The sequence below is a fragment of the Gracilinanus agilis genome, chromosome 1, assembly GCF_016433145.1.
Source record: "Gracilinanus agilis isolate LMUSP501 chromosome 1, AgileGrace, whole genome shotgun sequence".
Classification (NCBI taxonomy): Eukaryota; Metazoa; Chordata; class Mammalia; order Didelphimorphia; family Didelphidae; genus Gracilinanus; species Gracilinanus agilis.
In genome coordinates, this window is record NC_058130.1 from 601,591,643 (window position 1) to 601,609,345 (window position 17,703).

A 17,703-nucleotide genomic window follows, 5' to 3' on the forward strand; every position below is an offset into this window, starting at 1 on the left:
TCTAAGTAAAGTTTCCTACCAAAGATCACAAAAAAAGTAAAGCTAAGTGGGCAAAAACTCAAGAAGAAAAATCAAGTAGGTAAAAGGTCAAGGGAAAAAAATACAATTTTAAACAAGTCTGTGGAAGATAAAGAAATAAAAGAGAATAAGCTTTGGATATAAAAAGATAAGTAAGATGTTGGAATATTTTATAAAAGAAAGCAGCTGATTAGAGAACCACTATCATTATTAATAGTTCTGAGAAACTTTTAACTGTTTGTTCATTATCTTTGTTTTTCAGAGTTAACTGCTGTTTTCTACTTTATATTGAGGATATCCTTTCCTAGCTGATATTTTGCTGTAAATTTATAAAAGCATGGTCCTTTCCAACAAGGAAGTAGATCAATCTCTGCTTCCTTATTTAGTGGAAATTAAGCTAATTCAAATGCCAGAAGCCCAGAATCCAGCCTCTAAAATTTCCAGCATTTCAACACACCCTGCACCAGACATAGTCTCTATTCCTACATAAAAAGAAAAGAAAGTAAGGTCCCCATCTTGCCTTGCTACTATGATCATTTATGAATAAGTGATGTGGCATATGATTATAGCATAGTTAAGGTAATTAAGTTCTCAGGAATACCAACCTTTTTCTTGATGGCCCTTCTTCAAAATCTGAAGAACTAACATCGTTGCTAGTTGAGGACACTTGGGATGCATCATCCTTCTCATTCTCTGACTGTTCTGATGCTGGTCCTAATCCCTTAGACTGGCCATTAGCAAGGAGCCCTACAGGTGAGAAAAGGGAATATCACACAGTTAAAAAGAACAATGGAGAACAGCACACTGGAGTGCAGTTGGCATGCCACAGTCTATAAGGAGTTCTGAATTTGGCCTGAAGGGCAATAAAAAATAAATGCATAATAAGAAAGCAATTCAGCAAGGAAAAAATCTCACAAAATGATAAGACAAATTCCAAAACTGTCTGGAGAACTATCTAATTCAGTAATATCCCACCAAACATCCTGTTGTTCAGAAGATGACACAAAAGTGATAATGAGACATTCATTATGAAATATGGACAACATAACTTATACATAAGATCACAAATTTAAGAGCTGGAAGAAGATCATAGAAGTCCCTTAGACAAAACACTCTGATTTTACAGAAAGGGAAAAAAGATGACTTTCTACGAGACACAGAAAACTTAAGCAACTTGCCAGAAATTACAAAGAAGTAAATGAAGATCTAGGATTTGAAAATAGGTTCTCTGCAACCTCATCTACAGTTCTTTCCTTTGCACCAAATCTGGAAGAGTGTCCTTCTTTGTGGTCTCCTTGGAAAATGAAGGTGCCATAACTCAAAATTGTTTTGGGGAACTCTGTTTGAAAAGACTATTCAAGGAGGCTATTAGCTACGCATACACAAGAAAAATCACAACATATTTCTAATGAAATATGGAATTGCCCACCTTGATATTTTCCTCACTAGATTCAGTTTTGAATGACTTCTTGGCCATTTCTAAAAGTCAAAACTCTGCACAAAAGACAAATATTTGCCATCACTAATAATATGGAAGCAAGTGTCACAAACTTAAAGGCAATTCTGAAAAAGGCTTTTATTCTAAAATGTTCAGTTGCTTATTCTTCATAATAAAATGAAATGCTTTTCCTGGTGTTCTTGATATAAACTACTATAGGATAGACTTTTCTTCTTAAAGCAAATTTATTTTATTCTTTAAGAATCAGTCCTTCAACAATTAATACTTAAATATTCAGTAGATTATGAATAAACAATAAGTGGGAAAACTAGTGTTGCCTCCCTGATTTCCTTTCCTCTCCACCCATAAACTACTTCTCTTTATCACTCAGCATCTGACTCCAGGAGCCAAGGCTAACCCTATCACTTCTACAGAACTACCTAGAAACTTAGAATTTCTCTAAAGAATTCCCCTATGCTTTTCTCAATATTTCTCACTTTTTAAGTCCCCTTGCCAATCTTTTGTATCCTCTATCTCTTAAAAACCAAATTATCCCGACTAACACCATTATAAAAAAACAAATAATTATCCCACTATTATCACTTTCCATACCTTAATTCTGATTCATAATATCCCTCCCTAGTATCTGTTTCCCTCTGTTCTCCTTTTTCTGCACTCACACTTTCTTTTATGCTCAAACTCTTAACCTCTCCTCAAATAAACTGAAAGTTGGCTTTCCCCTCAGGAGATTCTCCCTCTCCAACACATGATCTCTCCCATAGACCACATATTACCCTTGTTCCACAGGAACAAGGAGAGGCATAAACAAAGTCTTTGCTACTTGCTGTACCCTGTGATACCATGACTATTATTATTATTATTTAATAATCTCATGAAATCCAAGACATTCTTTTCTATCCTCAATGACTTCAATAGATAGTTTACTGTCTACCTGTCCAGGTCCCCTGACATATTTCTTGGTAACATGAAAATTGTAAAGGTCTTTCTCTTACATGGCAATATTATTTTCTTCTCGTATTGATTAGATCTCTTTTTCTCACAGCTACATCCTCTACCATCATTCAAAACTACTTATCTACATCACCACTCACTCAACATTCACTTCTCTATTACTGTTGGTTGCTCTTCTTCCTTTAACCATTTTTTCCTCCTCCTTTCTCCTGTCTCCTACTCTAGAGGAAAAAAGTACATCCTGGAAACAACAAAAACTTAAGAACAACAAAACAGATGAATGAGTGACTCCTAAACAACTAGGAAGAAAATTGAGCTCTAAAAATGGACAAATGTGAAAAATTAAATAAATATGAAAATAGATGCTGAATACAAGGTTGTTTATGTAACTTTTCCATTTTGTAGTTTTTGTTACCACAAATTTGCCAAATAAAAAGAGATTTATCAAATCTACCAATTTTTTAAAAAACAAATCTCTAGAAACCACCATGGGTTCAATAAGAAGACATTATATCAAGTGAAGCTTAGCTCCTTTTTAAAAAATAAAAACTAAATCTTTTTTTTAAAATAATATTCCGTGGACAACACACTCACACTCACCCTCCCTCCCCCCCCCTCTCTGATTACAGCTCTATGAATTTATACATTTGAACAACCATATCCAAGTGTTGATTAAGATTAACGGAATAATGTTAAGCCAGAGGAAATTCTCTAGTGTCACAAAGGAATACTCTATAATTAGCTCTATCCAACAATTTTATAAATGACTTAAAAGGTATAAAAGGTAGACTTCAAGTTTCTAAATACAAAGCTGGAAAAGATAGCTAATACAGTGGATGACACAAAAGGAGAGTCTAGGACTTTCAGGCTGATAAGGAAAACTAACAAAGATACAGGTAAAATTCTTTACTTATAAAGGCTAAAAAGAAAAAAAGAAAACACACACACACATAAAAAAACCATACAAAACATAATTGCACAAGTAGGATAGCACCTGGTTTAACAATAGTTTATATGTGAAAAGACCTAAGTTTTAGATTACAGTAAGTTGAGAACAAGCCAACTGTGATATATCTGCTTAAAAATCTAATATAATTAAAGCTAGCAACAAAATCAAGCACCATTCCTGAATGAAGGAAAATATTACTATTGCCATAACAGTATTTGCCACCTTTTGAAAAACATTTTGATTATTAATATAAATATCCATTTGTAAATATAATTTTCATTAACTCTCTCTACTCTCCACCCAGCAACCCATACACTGACCCACAGGGGGGACAATTCAAGAAAATCAGTATATACAACATTCTACTGTATGTCATGTGTTAGAAGAAATAGTAAAATCTAGGGGACATCTGAAAGAGAATAACCAAAAAGATAAAAGAATCTTGAAACCATAATATCTAATAATGTTTTTAAGATCACCAATAAAATATGAAGGGAAAAAATAGAATGGTTTCTCATCAGGTAGCTAATGAACTACTTAAAAAAACCATTTTAAAAAGCAATGAGATGATCACAAATTAGGGATATGGTATAGAATGAATTCCTGCTTTCAGGAGCAGTTTATATCCTAAGTGCCTGATTTTTAAGGGTTTTTGAGGGTCTACAAGGAGTACCTACATTCAAATCTGGCCTCAGATACTTTCTAGATAAGTATCCTGGGCAAGTCACTTAAACTTGCTTGTCTAGCCCTTGCCCTTCTGTGTTTATCATTAATAAGGCAGAAGATAAAGGAATTGTGGGGTTTCTTTTAAGAACTTAAACGCAAAAACAAAAGAAGGGAAAAAAAGTTTACAGTTCCATGCACTGCCAGAGAAAAAAAACAGAAATTGAAATCAGAATCCCTGAGTTCCAATCCCAATTCTGCTGCTGAGCACTGCATAGCCTTATACAAATAATTTAATCTTTCAGGGCTTCAGTCTCTTCATCTGCTTAAAAAAAAAAAGGGGGGGGGGAGGAGGGGAGAGACGGGAGAGAGATTATATGATCAATATGGTCCTATCAATATGGTCCTTTCCAGCTCTGGATGAGGAGCTTATGATCTATATTTTATAATTATCTATGTAACTATATTTTAGGCAATATACAGAAAATAGTTTAGGCTAAAGAATATTAAAAGAATATATTTAAATTGTTTATATATTTTATAACTATCTAACCTTTAGGTAATATATATCTTAGGTTGTTGAATATTGCAGAAGAATACATTTTATAATTATCTATAAGTATATTTTAGGTAATATATGTGATCAAAGAATACATTTAAATGTCTGTATTTTGTCATTATCTATATAACTATATTTCAGTCAATTTATAGAATGGTAGAAAGGAATATATTTAAATTACTATTTTATCATTATTTATATAACTATATTTTAGATTTTTAATTTTACTAAAGAATATATTTAAATTGTCTATATTTATATCTATATCACCTTCTTTTAGTATTATAAAAGAATATATAAAAATTGTAGCCCTGATGAGATAGGTTGTTGGAGTCCCGTTATGCTTTGGAATTAAGGTCTAAATATACATCAGCTCACATGGCACACCGATTCAGCACCTCCTAATGGATGGAATCTCTTTGAATTAATGGCTCTAAGGCTGATGGCAATGGTGGTAGCAGCAAACATGATAGTCTCCCAACTGTAGCTACTTTCACATAAAGAGAAAATATGGCTGTATGGCATGTAGCCATGTAAGCATTATGAGAGGGTTTGTATGCTTCTAAAAGCTGGAAAATAAGGTGAAAAAATGAAGGTTTTCAAACAGGTCCATGTAAATGTCAGCTGGGTATTCAGCAAGTGACTATTTATTGACCAAGTACAGAATACAGAACACAGCAGTGGCTTAATGGATGCCTGCTGAAGTGACTAAATATAAATGTCAATAACAGCTTACTAAATAGTATAATGCTTTTAGGTACTGCAATTTGTAGCTCTATTATCTCATTTGAATTCTTTCAACAACCCCGTGAGGTAAAGAATATGACTGTCCCCATTTAACAGTTGAGGAAAGAGTCTGGGAGGTTAAGTGATCTGCCTTGGAACACACCTGATAGCATTTTCAGGGAAATCAGAATCCAGAATGTTTTGGCTGCAACTCCAGGACCCAATATTCAAAACCATTCATTTCACAAGTAAGAAAACTGTAGCCTGAATGCAGAATGTCCTACTCTTTGCCTGGAGAACATGAAGGGTGGGTGGCACAAATTTAAGGCAAGATATAGCCTTATATTTTCCTCCAAACTCTACTTTTTCATAGCCTAGATGAAAGAGGGTCAATATCATTACAGGGGAAAGAATTAACATATTTTATTAATTGGTGAATCATTTTCCATTAAAAAGAAAGAGGGTTAACATCATTACAAGGGAAAGAATTAACAGATTTTATTAATTGGTGAATCATCTTCCATTAAAATCCCCTACACTGTTACAGAAAAAACTCAGCTTTATCCCTGGGCAAACATCCTACACATTTGGCTAGGCCCGCCTTATGTCTCTCTAGTCAACTGAACACGACTCAGATTGAGTTTTAGTGTTTCGATATGAGCCATACAACCAGGACCACATGGTCTTCTTTTCCTCCAAACAGCTGGTCAGCACGATAGGGACTAATGCCACTAGGCAGAACAGACATAATTACAACATGATCTAAGCCACTCAGATGACACCTTTGGGCTTCTCCCATTAACACAAATGGGGTTGATGGGCAAGGCAGGTGTCCTCTTGTCTCAACTGTTTCTAGCCTACATTGGGAAAAGAAGCTAAAGGGGAAAGCTCCATCCCTTCCAATCTTCTACTACATTTTAATTGTGTACCAACCCCTGCTTCTTTGTCAGGGAAGGGAGTCATCCCTAGACATCTATCTTTCTTGATTGTATTAAGATACACTGAATTGAAGAAGCACTTCTATTGTATCTCTCAATAAAGAAACAGGTGCTACATAGAGCCAAGGGCTGCATCACAGCCATCCTGGAGGCCTCTGGGCCCCAAATGGTGATTGGACTAGAGGCCCATGCCAGGGGCAAACAGAAGAAGCTATCTTTAACAGGGCTCTGATAGGGCAATGCTGACCTCATAGCACCAAGCTCAAGTCAGCCCTTCACAATATGCACTCCAAACCCAAAAGAAAAACAAACAGAAAACAGCACCCTATAATCAGTAATGACTTCCATATCCAGTAGCCTTTCCCTCCACCTTCCAAATTAGAAAAGAAATGAAATGCTGACCAGAGCCAGGCAGTTGAGCAGAGCAACTTGAGCTCCTCCTCCACCCCCCATCCTAGCACTGAAAAAGAAGGAAGGATAAAGGTTAGGGGGCTGTGCAGCAACCATTTTTATTGGCAAGTGAGGCCAGCTAAAGTTATACATATATTAGCATTTTTCCCTGCTCCTTGGCTCAAATACAAAAGAAGTTAAGGAGTTGTACCTAAAAATGTGAGATAGTTTAGCTTTAATTCAGCCTAGAGAGTTCAGATTACAAATATGTTTGAAGGAAATTATTCTTTTCTGACTAACCCTTCTTTTATTGCGGGGGGGGGGGGGGGGGGGAGGGGAGAGATTTAAATCATCAGGCCTATCTACCCTCCCCCAAACATGTACAACGCATACATAAAACAATTCAAATAATGTTAAAAGAATCACCTGTGTTCAAGTGTCCCACTCAGAGGCCCACCCTCTAAAGCCTGACCTAGAGAAGGACTAGAAATAAAGGGAGAACAATGGGTCCTTTGAAGCCCTTCCAGGACTTCCAGAACATCTGTAGCACACCCAACTAATTAGCATATTAGGGAGAGCTACTGTTTTGAGCTGGGTTGTGCAAGAGATGCACAAAAGGTAATTCTGTTTTATAGAGGCAAAGCCATCTGTCACCTTGTCACTGTGAGACAAGGTATCACATTACATATTAAACAGGCAGCAAGCTTCCACTGTGAGGCTCCCAACAGTTCCCCCTCTTTCTTTTAAAAGTGTAAATTCAGAATGAGTGGAAGCACTGCTTCCTCTTTCTTTCTAGGATGGAGGGATTTTTGGAGCCAGAGGTGGTGTACAGAATGCTCAGTCTACCTCCATTGGGAAAGTTGTAGTAATGACTTCAAACAAAACAAAAGATGGCACCATAAAAAAGTATTTTGATTCCTGCCTTAGCCTAGGAGACTGAAGAGTGGGAAAGGGCACAGGGCTGGCAGGCAAGGAAGAGCTTCCCAGGTTCAGATGTGGCTGTCTATTCCAGGAACCCTGGCAGGGGGTCTAGAAGTCAGGAAAGATGGTCCTAGCATGAGAACCTCATCTTTCTGTCACTGTGCAAAGCCAAGTCAGCCCAGTGTATGCCTTTAGGTAAGGAGGGAAGGGAAGGGCAAAACTCTGACAAGCAGCAGGAAAACTGCTCTGCCCAAGGCCAAGAGACAAATAGCTTGCCTTTGGAAAATGAAGTGAGAGTTTAGGGGAAGAGGGGTATGAGGAGACCATAGCCAATATATCTCCAGTTATAAGAAAGAGCAATTACTATCTCTAGTGAAAATGGCCCCCAAGAAGAGAGAGTGAAACAGACTATCAATTTCTCTTTGTCTCTAAATTTTGCATTCTAGTCAGGAAAATGCAATGCACAAGCATCTTTCAACATTCCTGAAAAATAGCCTAGAGCTCTAGGTCAGCAAATAATTTTTTCAACACTTGGTTTTATTGGTTAAGCACCTACTGTGTGCGAGATAGTGGGGGCCTTTTCCACAGAATTTTCTCTTAAGACCCCAATGCTTTTTACCTCAAAGCCATCTCAAGTGATTAGTAACCTAAATCAATCTTTCTTTATATTTCTGGATGGGGTGAGGGCAAGGCAAGGAAGGCCTGAGTATACTACACAGGTTCTAACATCATGGAATAAGAAGTCTCTCCCTCATCGTACCAGTTAAAAGGTTTAAAATGAACAGCAGCAGTGTGACAGTCTGGGTCTCTGCCTTTCTCATTTGTCTTGATCTCCCAGAGTACAGGAACTTGTAAGCCAGAGAAAACAGAACACAGTCTCTGAGGTCACAAGCACTCATTTGGCATTTACTATTAAACCTAGCATACTATGCTAGGCTCTGGGAATACAAAAACAGTTCCTGTCCTCAAGGAGCTCTCAATCTAATGGGGAAGACAAAAGTACCAACAATTGCATATGAGATAGCAACAGATTTATAAACTGGAAGGAATCTTTGAAGAAAGAGGCACTACACTAACACTAAAACAGTCCAGAGAAAGACTACAATTCCCTGATGGTCTCAAATGCCTAGAGATACATGAACATAATTATAAAGGAGGGCTGGGTCATGACAAAATGTAAGGGTGCCTCTCTCCAGTCCCTCTTTCGTAGCCGTATCCTAAATGAAGATAGAGGATTCTTCAACCATGGAACAGAACCAGGGGGTCACTGAAATGTGCCAAATGTGTATTTCTCTGGTGGGGGTCCCTAGAATCAGCAATTTCTAAGAAAGGTTTCCTAGACCATTTGGGAAAAAATAGAAGCTTTTGAAATTCTGATCGGTTTGACAAACACAAATATCATACATGAAGGTTTCCTTCAAAGCCCAGCTTCTACTTTATATCATTATACTCTCTAATAGGAAATCTTCAGTGATTTATAATTTTATAACAAAACAAAGCTGTTGTATTCAACCTATTTTGTTTGGCATTCATTATTATATTGCTGTATTTGGTGAAACCCCCTTTGCTCTGGAACCAGCTTCTTAATCTGGGGTCCATTAGCTTGTGTTTTTTTTTTAATTCCAATATTTTAAGAATATTTAAAAATAACTGGTTTACTTTATAAATTTTGTAAATTTATTTTTGTTTTATTTTGTAAATTCTGTAAATTTTGTTTTATGCCGTTTAAAATACTACTTAAAAGAATGGGGTATCATAGAAATCAATCACCTGAAGTCTAAAGGGATCCATGACATGGGAAAGGTCCATAAGCTTACAATTTTTTAATTTTGTAAATCGAATCTCTTTTGGAATCTGCCCTTTTCCACTTGATTTCTGGTCAAATTGTGAAAGGATAACAGGAAGCCTTTGGTATACTACTCTCTCTAAGGGAATGTGGCTGTGTTTTCTGATGTTATTACCCAAAGCTCCAGTCTCTGTATCTCTCCTATAATGCTCCTACCAACCCCTTCTAGGCACATGAAATTACAACCCAAACTTTGGAAATCTGGGGGAGGTAAATTCTAGTAAACAAAGGGGGTAAGGGTGAAGGGGTGGGGGAGAGATTGAATTAAAAACTAATCTTGCTAATACCCAGGGTCAATTCTCCTCTTTTACAGATAGAAAAATTGAGCAACAAAGAGGTTATTTGTTCAAGGTCACAAAGACAGTTAGTGACAAAATCCACTGAATCACATCATCATCCAATCCCATTCTCATCATTCTACACTAATTTTTTGGATTCAGAACATAGCAATAAATGGAAGAGTTCCCAGTTTTGTCAAACATGCCTTGAAAGCAATCCATGAGCAATTGAGCTGAACATCAAATACAATCCTTTGGGAGTGTACAACCCTAAAAAGAAAATCACAATCCTACCAAGCATAAGTAGACTGGTATGGAAAAAAAGAAAGAGAAGAAGCAGACAAAGAAAAAGAAGAAGACAAAATGTAACCAAAGGAAAAGGAACAATATGTAACATCTTAGGATGAAAGCAAGCAACCCTTGGACAGATATAGAACATGAACCATTATTGGCTTTGTCCTGGTCCATAATGAACACAGAGAGAACAAAGTAAACTTGCCTCAAAACATGAGTTAGTAAATAGAGTGGTGGGTGCTGGACTTTCTGAAAAACTGGCATACCCAGATATGAGCTCATATAACAGAAATAATAGATTTTAATGATTAAGCTTGTAGAAAGAGCATTTCACTTTAAAAAAAACATACATTTATTTTTAAATACACCTCTCTTCATGATATTTTTTATCTTATTTGATTTGTACAGGTTACAATGGGTACTCAATTTTGCAGGAAAAAAGCCAGATACCTGTGTTACTTTATGTTTGTCCCAAGAGCTCAAAGTACTAACAAATAAAAACAGGAACTGGCATTTATATTCCATTAAATGTACACCTGATTGGATTCTGACAACGACCTTGTGAGTAACTTTCTTTCAATAAATAATCATTTATTAAGTATTTGTTATGACAATCCCTATGCTAGACACTAGGGATACAAAGAGAAAAAAATAAAATACTGCCTACTCTCAGGGAGTCTGCTTTGTAAAGGAAAAGACAAATAAAGACATAGGAGTATGAGTCTCCCGACTATATAGGAGAAGCCTAAAACCCAGAAGAGGTAAGTGAGGTTCACAGAACTAATTTTTTTTGGAGGCCACTTTTGGATTCTGGTCTGCTTTCACTCTAAGTTGAGATCTTTCCACCACACACCAATGCCTCACACCTTTATCAAGGCAAGCAAACAAAGCTAAGTTTAAACCAATCTAGAAAACATTTTTATTAGTTACTGATCTTCAGGGGAATGAACTTCATCAAGATTTTGTACAAACTCTTTTCCAAGAAGTCCACATCCTTTTTTGTACATCTTATTATTGTCCTCATGGCATCAGTGGAGGCAGACACACCAAAATTGTAAAATAAAACAATCACTACCCTATTCTCCAGAATGACTGAAATAAGGCAGAATGGTATGCCCAAAGGTATTACATGAGGTGACTTAAGCTGGGTTCAAAGTTCAGTTAGACCTATTGCCTCTTAAGCCAGATTTCATTCAAGTCAATTACACTGGGAGCAGGAGGAGGAACTTCAGTAATATAGGAATAAATTGAATTTGTAAGGATGCAAGGGATTGTCTGTACCTTGTAAATCTATTCCAATCGCTAAAATCTGTAAGTATTTGAATGACCCAGGATCTAGTCCATTCAAAAAAATTGAATACATAAAACACTAAAGAAATAATAGAGGACTAGGACTAAAGCTTATTTCTATTCCTCAGATCTGAGGGACCATCCGCCGTGTACCCATGGAGAAATCACTCAACAAAAAAAATCTCTTTTAATATGCCTCAGTTTCCCCCACCATTTTTAAAGTGGAGGGAGGGGAGGAAGAAATCATATGATCTCCATTTCTCTTACTACAGCCGATGAGCTAATAATGCATTTTGTATTCTTTTCTATTTACCTATAATGTTAAAAATGACATTAAATAAGCACTAATATGATGAAGACTGATAAAGCTAGTTGTCTGCCAGGTCCTGAAAGGAGATGTCTAAACCTACGGGTACCTGGTTAACACTGCAGTTTTGACCAAAATGCTAACAGCATGAATTCTCCACCTTGTAAATTTCCACAACACCTTTGCAGGCCCCAGCACTGCCCCCCAGGGAGGATATCAAAGAGGAAAGAATATTAATATTAAGCAAATCACAATACTTTACATACTACTACATAGCACCTTGCCATCCATAATGGATTTAATCAGGACTCTAGCAGGGAAACCCACAAAGGCCTATTTCCTCAACAAAAGCTACATCAGCCTAAAACAAAATCTAGAGCTCGAATTCATTTTATTTATAGGAACACACCTTCTATCCCAGGCTCCTCAAGACAAGCCACCAAACACTGCACCTGACAGACCCGTGGAACAGCCATCCTCAGAGCCGGATCATTGCAGAGAGAGGAGAGAGGGAGAGAGGGAAAGGAGAGGGGGAGGGAGAGAGGGAGGGGGGCAGGGAGGAAGAGAGGGAGGGAGGGAATGAGGCAGGGAGAGAGAAAGAGCGAGAGGCAGGCTACAGAGCACTTGTCAACAATCCTCCTGCTGTACGTAATAAGCAGCCGGCAGTGCAGATTCAGCACAGCAATAGGACAGCAGGAACAGCGATGGCTTGGTGGGGGGAGGGGAGAGAAAAGGTTATTTATGTTGTTGGAAAGAAGCTAACACCAAAGAGGAGGTCTCTAGAATACGCCCCCTCCCCCCATAAAATGACAAAAGCAAAAGCCAGAAGGTTTTATTATTGTAGAGGTGTTTTTTTGGTCTCGATTTTTGGTTGGTGATTTTTTGTTTTGTTTTGTTTTTTAAAGAAATCTGAGCAGCACACAAATCAGATCCCTGGAATATGTAAAATGACATTTTTTTAAAAAATCCACAGTTTGAAAGACCTCTGAGAGGAGAGTATTCAGTTTAATTGTCTGCAGAACAGATTCGATTCGCCAGACAACACAACGCACCCCCCCACACACACACACACACCACCCCTCAGCCCCCCACCTCCATGAGCAGCGAGCTGGCGGAATGACACATTTTCAATAACATATCCCTACTTAATATCATAAATTGTGTCATTCAGCACTTGCCTTTTATTTATTTTTATTTGTTTTTTTGGCTGGGAAATCTGGGCATCTCTCCAGACAGACTGCAGAAATCTCTTTCCACATGCTCCTCTAGGCTCCTCCCTCCTTCCTTCCTCCCTCACACCCTCCTTCCCATCAATTCCAGCCACCATGGTGCTTCATTAGCTACAAAATGAGCTAATAGTACAAAACAGACATGGGCCACTGCTACCCAGCCTGGCCAAAATATACATAAATTGATTTAATATAATAAATTGCATCTTGTTTTCTCCCATCTTTTCTACCCCTAAGCAAAAGTCTTTCCAGAAAACAATTATCTGTGGCCTGTGAGCCGGGGTAGGGGGTGGCTGCAGCAAGACAAGGGGAGATATATTAATTCACTCTGCCCCATATCATTTCAGGGAACACCCATCTCAACAAAACCACCTGGCAGTTGAATTTGGACCCAAGGGTCTGGTTTCATAATTTTGCTTCTCAGGCAGGCACCAAAATATAACTACAATTGCTCTAAACATCCTAAACTAAGAAATCTTACTCTCCCCTTCCCAAGAAAATGAACCACCCCCAAAACCCATTAAAGACCCTTTTATATCCTAGTATCTCCCTGTATTTAAAGGCACACATGGGAGTAACCCTTTCCTCCTTTTCTTCCAAGAGGTTTTAAAATGTACAGATGACCTAATACATTGTCTAGTCCAATCCCTTCCTTTTAGAGAAGAAACTTGAGGCCCAGGGACCACACAAGGCTGTTTTTGAGATATGCTGAAGCAGAAAAACTAGAGATGTCTAGAGAAAAACTAGAGAATGTGATGTCTACAGCTCTTTTCAGACTGGAAGTTCTTAACATGGGGTCTATAGTCTTATGTTACTAATATTTTCATAATTTAATTTCAAGAATTGGTTTTCTCCTCATGTTTTATTTTCTTCATTTAAAAACACTCTTTAAAGAAACTCACAAAATAGTGAAAAGGGGTCACAGGAGTATGCAGGCTTCAGCAGACCAAATAAACAAAAAGGGTTAAGGATCCTACTGTTTACTGCTCTAAGACTATAAGAGGCAGAAGTAGAGTAGGAAGAGGGTTGAGTTTTGAGTCCTTTGACTTGGGTTCAAATCACAGTACTTTCACTTAATACATCAAAATGAGTCCTTCCATTTCTTGGTTTATCTATAAGACGGTATCTATAAGACAAGATGAAATCTAAGGTCCCTTCTATATCTGTGATTTCATGACCTGTCATAGACCTGTCTACCATCGAATCATGTAAACATTCAAAATCCAAATGAGACAAGAAAAATAAATAAGGGGGCAGCTGGGTAGCTCAGTGGATTGAGAGCCAGGCCTAGAGATGGGAGGTGCTAGGTTCAAATCTGGCCTCAGGTACTTCCTAGCTGTGGGATCCTGGGCAAGTCACTTGACCCCCATTGCCTACCCTTACCACTCTTCTGCCTTGCAGCCAATACACAGTACTGACTCCAAGACAGGCGAAAAGGGCTTACAAAAAAAAAAAAAAGACAAATAAACTACATCTTCAACATAATTCTACCTCTTGATTGCCCACTTAGGTAGATGAGGTTAATACAGCAGGCAAGAGGACAGATAAATAAATTATTTCACTTAGAAAGCAGTCTACAGAATAGAAGCCAAAACCCCATTTCACTGTGGAATTTATGTCTATAATGTTCAACAACTTATTTACTATGGATTTATTAGCCTCCCCCCCACACTTATCTAAAATTAGTAACAGCATACTGTTATACATTTTAAAAAACATGAAAGCATCAATAGCCAACAGACAAGACTGCCTTTACTTGCCATGGCATGATCTCCAACATGATACCCGAATGTCCAAAATTCATTTAATGAAGATGTGAACCCCATTTCCTGGGCTTATTAATGTGAGGTAACATTTAAGTGTAACTTGCCTAAAATCTGTCAAAGTTAATTCTGTCTGGGTTTTTGATTTGCTAAAACCAAAGAGATAGAACAAGATAAAGATATATCAATTCATCAATTCAGTCTTAATTCTAAATCTGAGTGTCTTTGTATGATTGCTTTTGAAGGAAAAAACTGGCAATCCAAGTGAGTAATACTGGTCTATATAGTAACTTTAACATATGCTGGGAAGAATAACAGAAGAGGAGTGAAGTGATAATCAAAATGACCAAGCAGAGAGAGAGAAAAATCTCAATTTTATGTAGATCACAGAGTATGGGGCACTTAAAGGAATAAAGTGATATAGCTTGCTTTTTAAGATAGCATAGAAACAAAGCAGTAATAGTAGTTCATATGTGTGTGTGTGTGCATTTATTTATGTGTTTATTTATTTATGTATTTATTTATTGAGAGAGAGAGAGAGAGAATATAATAAAATGGTTTTTGTAAAATGGTTTTCTGACAAATATGTTCTTATTTTATGAATGAGGAAACCAAAGCTTTGAAAACTTAGATGGTTTGTCTATGATTACAGAGAAAATAAAGTATCCAGGCTCAGGTTCAATTCCAGGTCTTTTGACCCCAAGAACGGCAGCCTTTTCCACTCTATCATAACTGCCTTTCCTCAGGATTGCTTTCCTGATTTAATTTTCATTACTTGAATTTTTTTTTTCATCTTTGTCCAAATATTCACACTTCTTTCAATGGATTATTTAATTTGTATTTATTTTTGTTATTTTTTTAATGATTGGGGTAGGGTATAGAGAAAACTATTATCTCTGTGGTCTCCTAAAGTCTAAGCTTTAAGGAAAATGTGGTTGTCCACCTGAAATACCAGAGAAAAGTAATGTATTTTCTTCAAACTGAAGGAAGAAACTATATTCCTATAGAATAATCAGTCCAGCTCTGGAAAGGATCTTGCAGGATTCAACTACCACCCCCAATTTGGAGAGATGAGAGAAAGCTGGAATAAGGTTCCCCATGGTGAGATAAAAATAGGAGAAAGACCAGAAAAGAGTCAATGACAAAAAAACAATGTTACATTTTAAATGTAGTTCTCATTCTATAACTTCAACCCAATACCTCTCTATCAGGGAGGTAAGTTGAATATTTCATGACTGGTCCTCTAGAATCATGGACAGCCACTGTATGCTTCAGAATTCTTAACTCTTTCAAAGTTGTTTACATTTACAATGGTGTTACAAAAGTATAAAACCTTCTCCTGGTTCTGCTCACTTTGCTCTGCATTCATTCACATAAGTTGCCTTGGGTTTCTCAGGAGCAATTTCTTTTACTATTTTTTATGAACAGTAACATTCCATTTTTTTCATATATCTTAATTTGTTCAGCCATTCCTCAGATGATGGTTACTTTATTGGTTTCCAATTCTTTGTCACTTAAAAAAAGAGACAAAATAAATATTTGGGGTACAAATGGATCCGTTTCTCCTGGATCTTTTTGGATCCATTTGGGCTTATTGGCAATGTGATCAGGACAAAGGGAATAGACAGTGACTTCCTGAGCAGATTTACAAATTATCATCTACACTCAGTATATTTCCATTTCTCCTCCTAATCTCTTCTAAACATTCTGCTTTCTGGCTTTTAACCTTATTACTTAACAGAAACTGCTCTCCAATGTTGCCAAAGACCTCAGCTATAAAATTTAATGGACTTTCCTTTCTAAGTTCAAAGACAGATTGTTCCTTGAAGCAAAAGTTAATATTTTGAAGTAAAATATTTAACTAATATTGGGCCAAAAATTAGGGTATAAGAATGCTGCTCCCATATTATAATAAATATTAGAAAGGCAGCTAAGGGTTACAGTGGATAGAGTTCTGGTCCTGGAGCCAGGAAAGACCTGAATTCCTCAGGCACTTGCTAGATATGTGACACTGGGCAGATCATTTAACCTCAATTTCCTCATCTGTAATATGGGAGTTATTTTGAAGATGGCATAATAATTGTAAAGCACTTAGCACAGTGCCTGGAATACTCTTAAAACATCATATAAATATCAACTACTATTAGCAATAATGAAAGTTAATAGCAAAATGTGATTCAGTATACAAAGTATTTCCTTTTCACACACTTTCAAAAGTATATCTATAATATAAATTGGAGTCAATTTGTTGTTGCAATAAACAGTAGAAGAGAAATAATAATGATGATGACAAATAGTAAGAAAAAAAATTAAAATAAAAAATAAAAAGTGGATTCATTCTAAGACAACAGTTGCTAAAGAACAGAATTTGGCAAAAGATGAATTTCTTTCTGATTACATCCAGGTGTTTTATTACTGAATATCAAAAGGAAATGTGTGTATGTAGGGAAAATGTCATCCATATATTGGTCAGAGAGCATGAATTACAACTGAAATTTAATATATGTTGTTGTTAATAATTAATAATGTTATTAATAAATGAAAACTTGGGTCAGACAGTCATAGAAGTATAGAATCTCATGAACAACTACACACTAAATTAACTACTCTGAATTAGCCAAAAGGGGTAAGCAAGTTGCTATGACCACTTTATAACAATGAGCACTCAAATGTGGTTTGATAAATGCATTATTAACTTAATATAGTTTTTAAAGAATAAGTCTAAGACCAATATAGAAAATAGCTAATGCATCAAGTAACCAGGACAAGATCATAACTAAACCACTCTGCAGAATAGACATTTAACTATGACAAAAATTAATCAGTATAGTTAAATGATAGAATCATCTTCATATCTCCAAAAGAAGGTAAAAAAGGAATAATAATATAGCTGACAGAGAAGTTAACTCAAACATGAAAATTAGGAAATGAAGAAAATACTGTTATCTCAGCAAGAAGAGTGGTTTTTCCTCTTGGTAGCTAAATACTGATCAGCCAAAGTTAAATCTATCTGTGAAATGCCACTAATACAATATATAATACTGGGTGATAAGTATCTCAACAACAAATTAATGTACTTGGCCAATGGGCCTCTTACAATTCCTTAGTGAAAAAGACACAGC

At 36.6% G+C, this 17,703-nt stretch overlaps 1 protein-coding gene across 1 annotated transcript in view; it reads right to left on the reverse strand.

Annotated features, from left to right (window-relative positions):
• Positions 1 to 17,703, reverse strand: part of JARID2 (jumonji and AT-rich interaction domain containing 2) — a 192,798-nt gene that overhangs the window by 149,554 nt on the left and 25,541 nt on the right. The window contains exon 2 of the mRNA XM_044667633.1: positions 624 to 765. The gene's annotated coding sequence lies outside the window, so the exon portion shown is untranslated. The remainder of the gene's footprint in view (positions 1 to 623; positions 766 to 17,703) is intronic.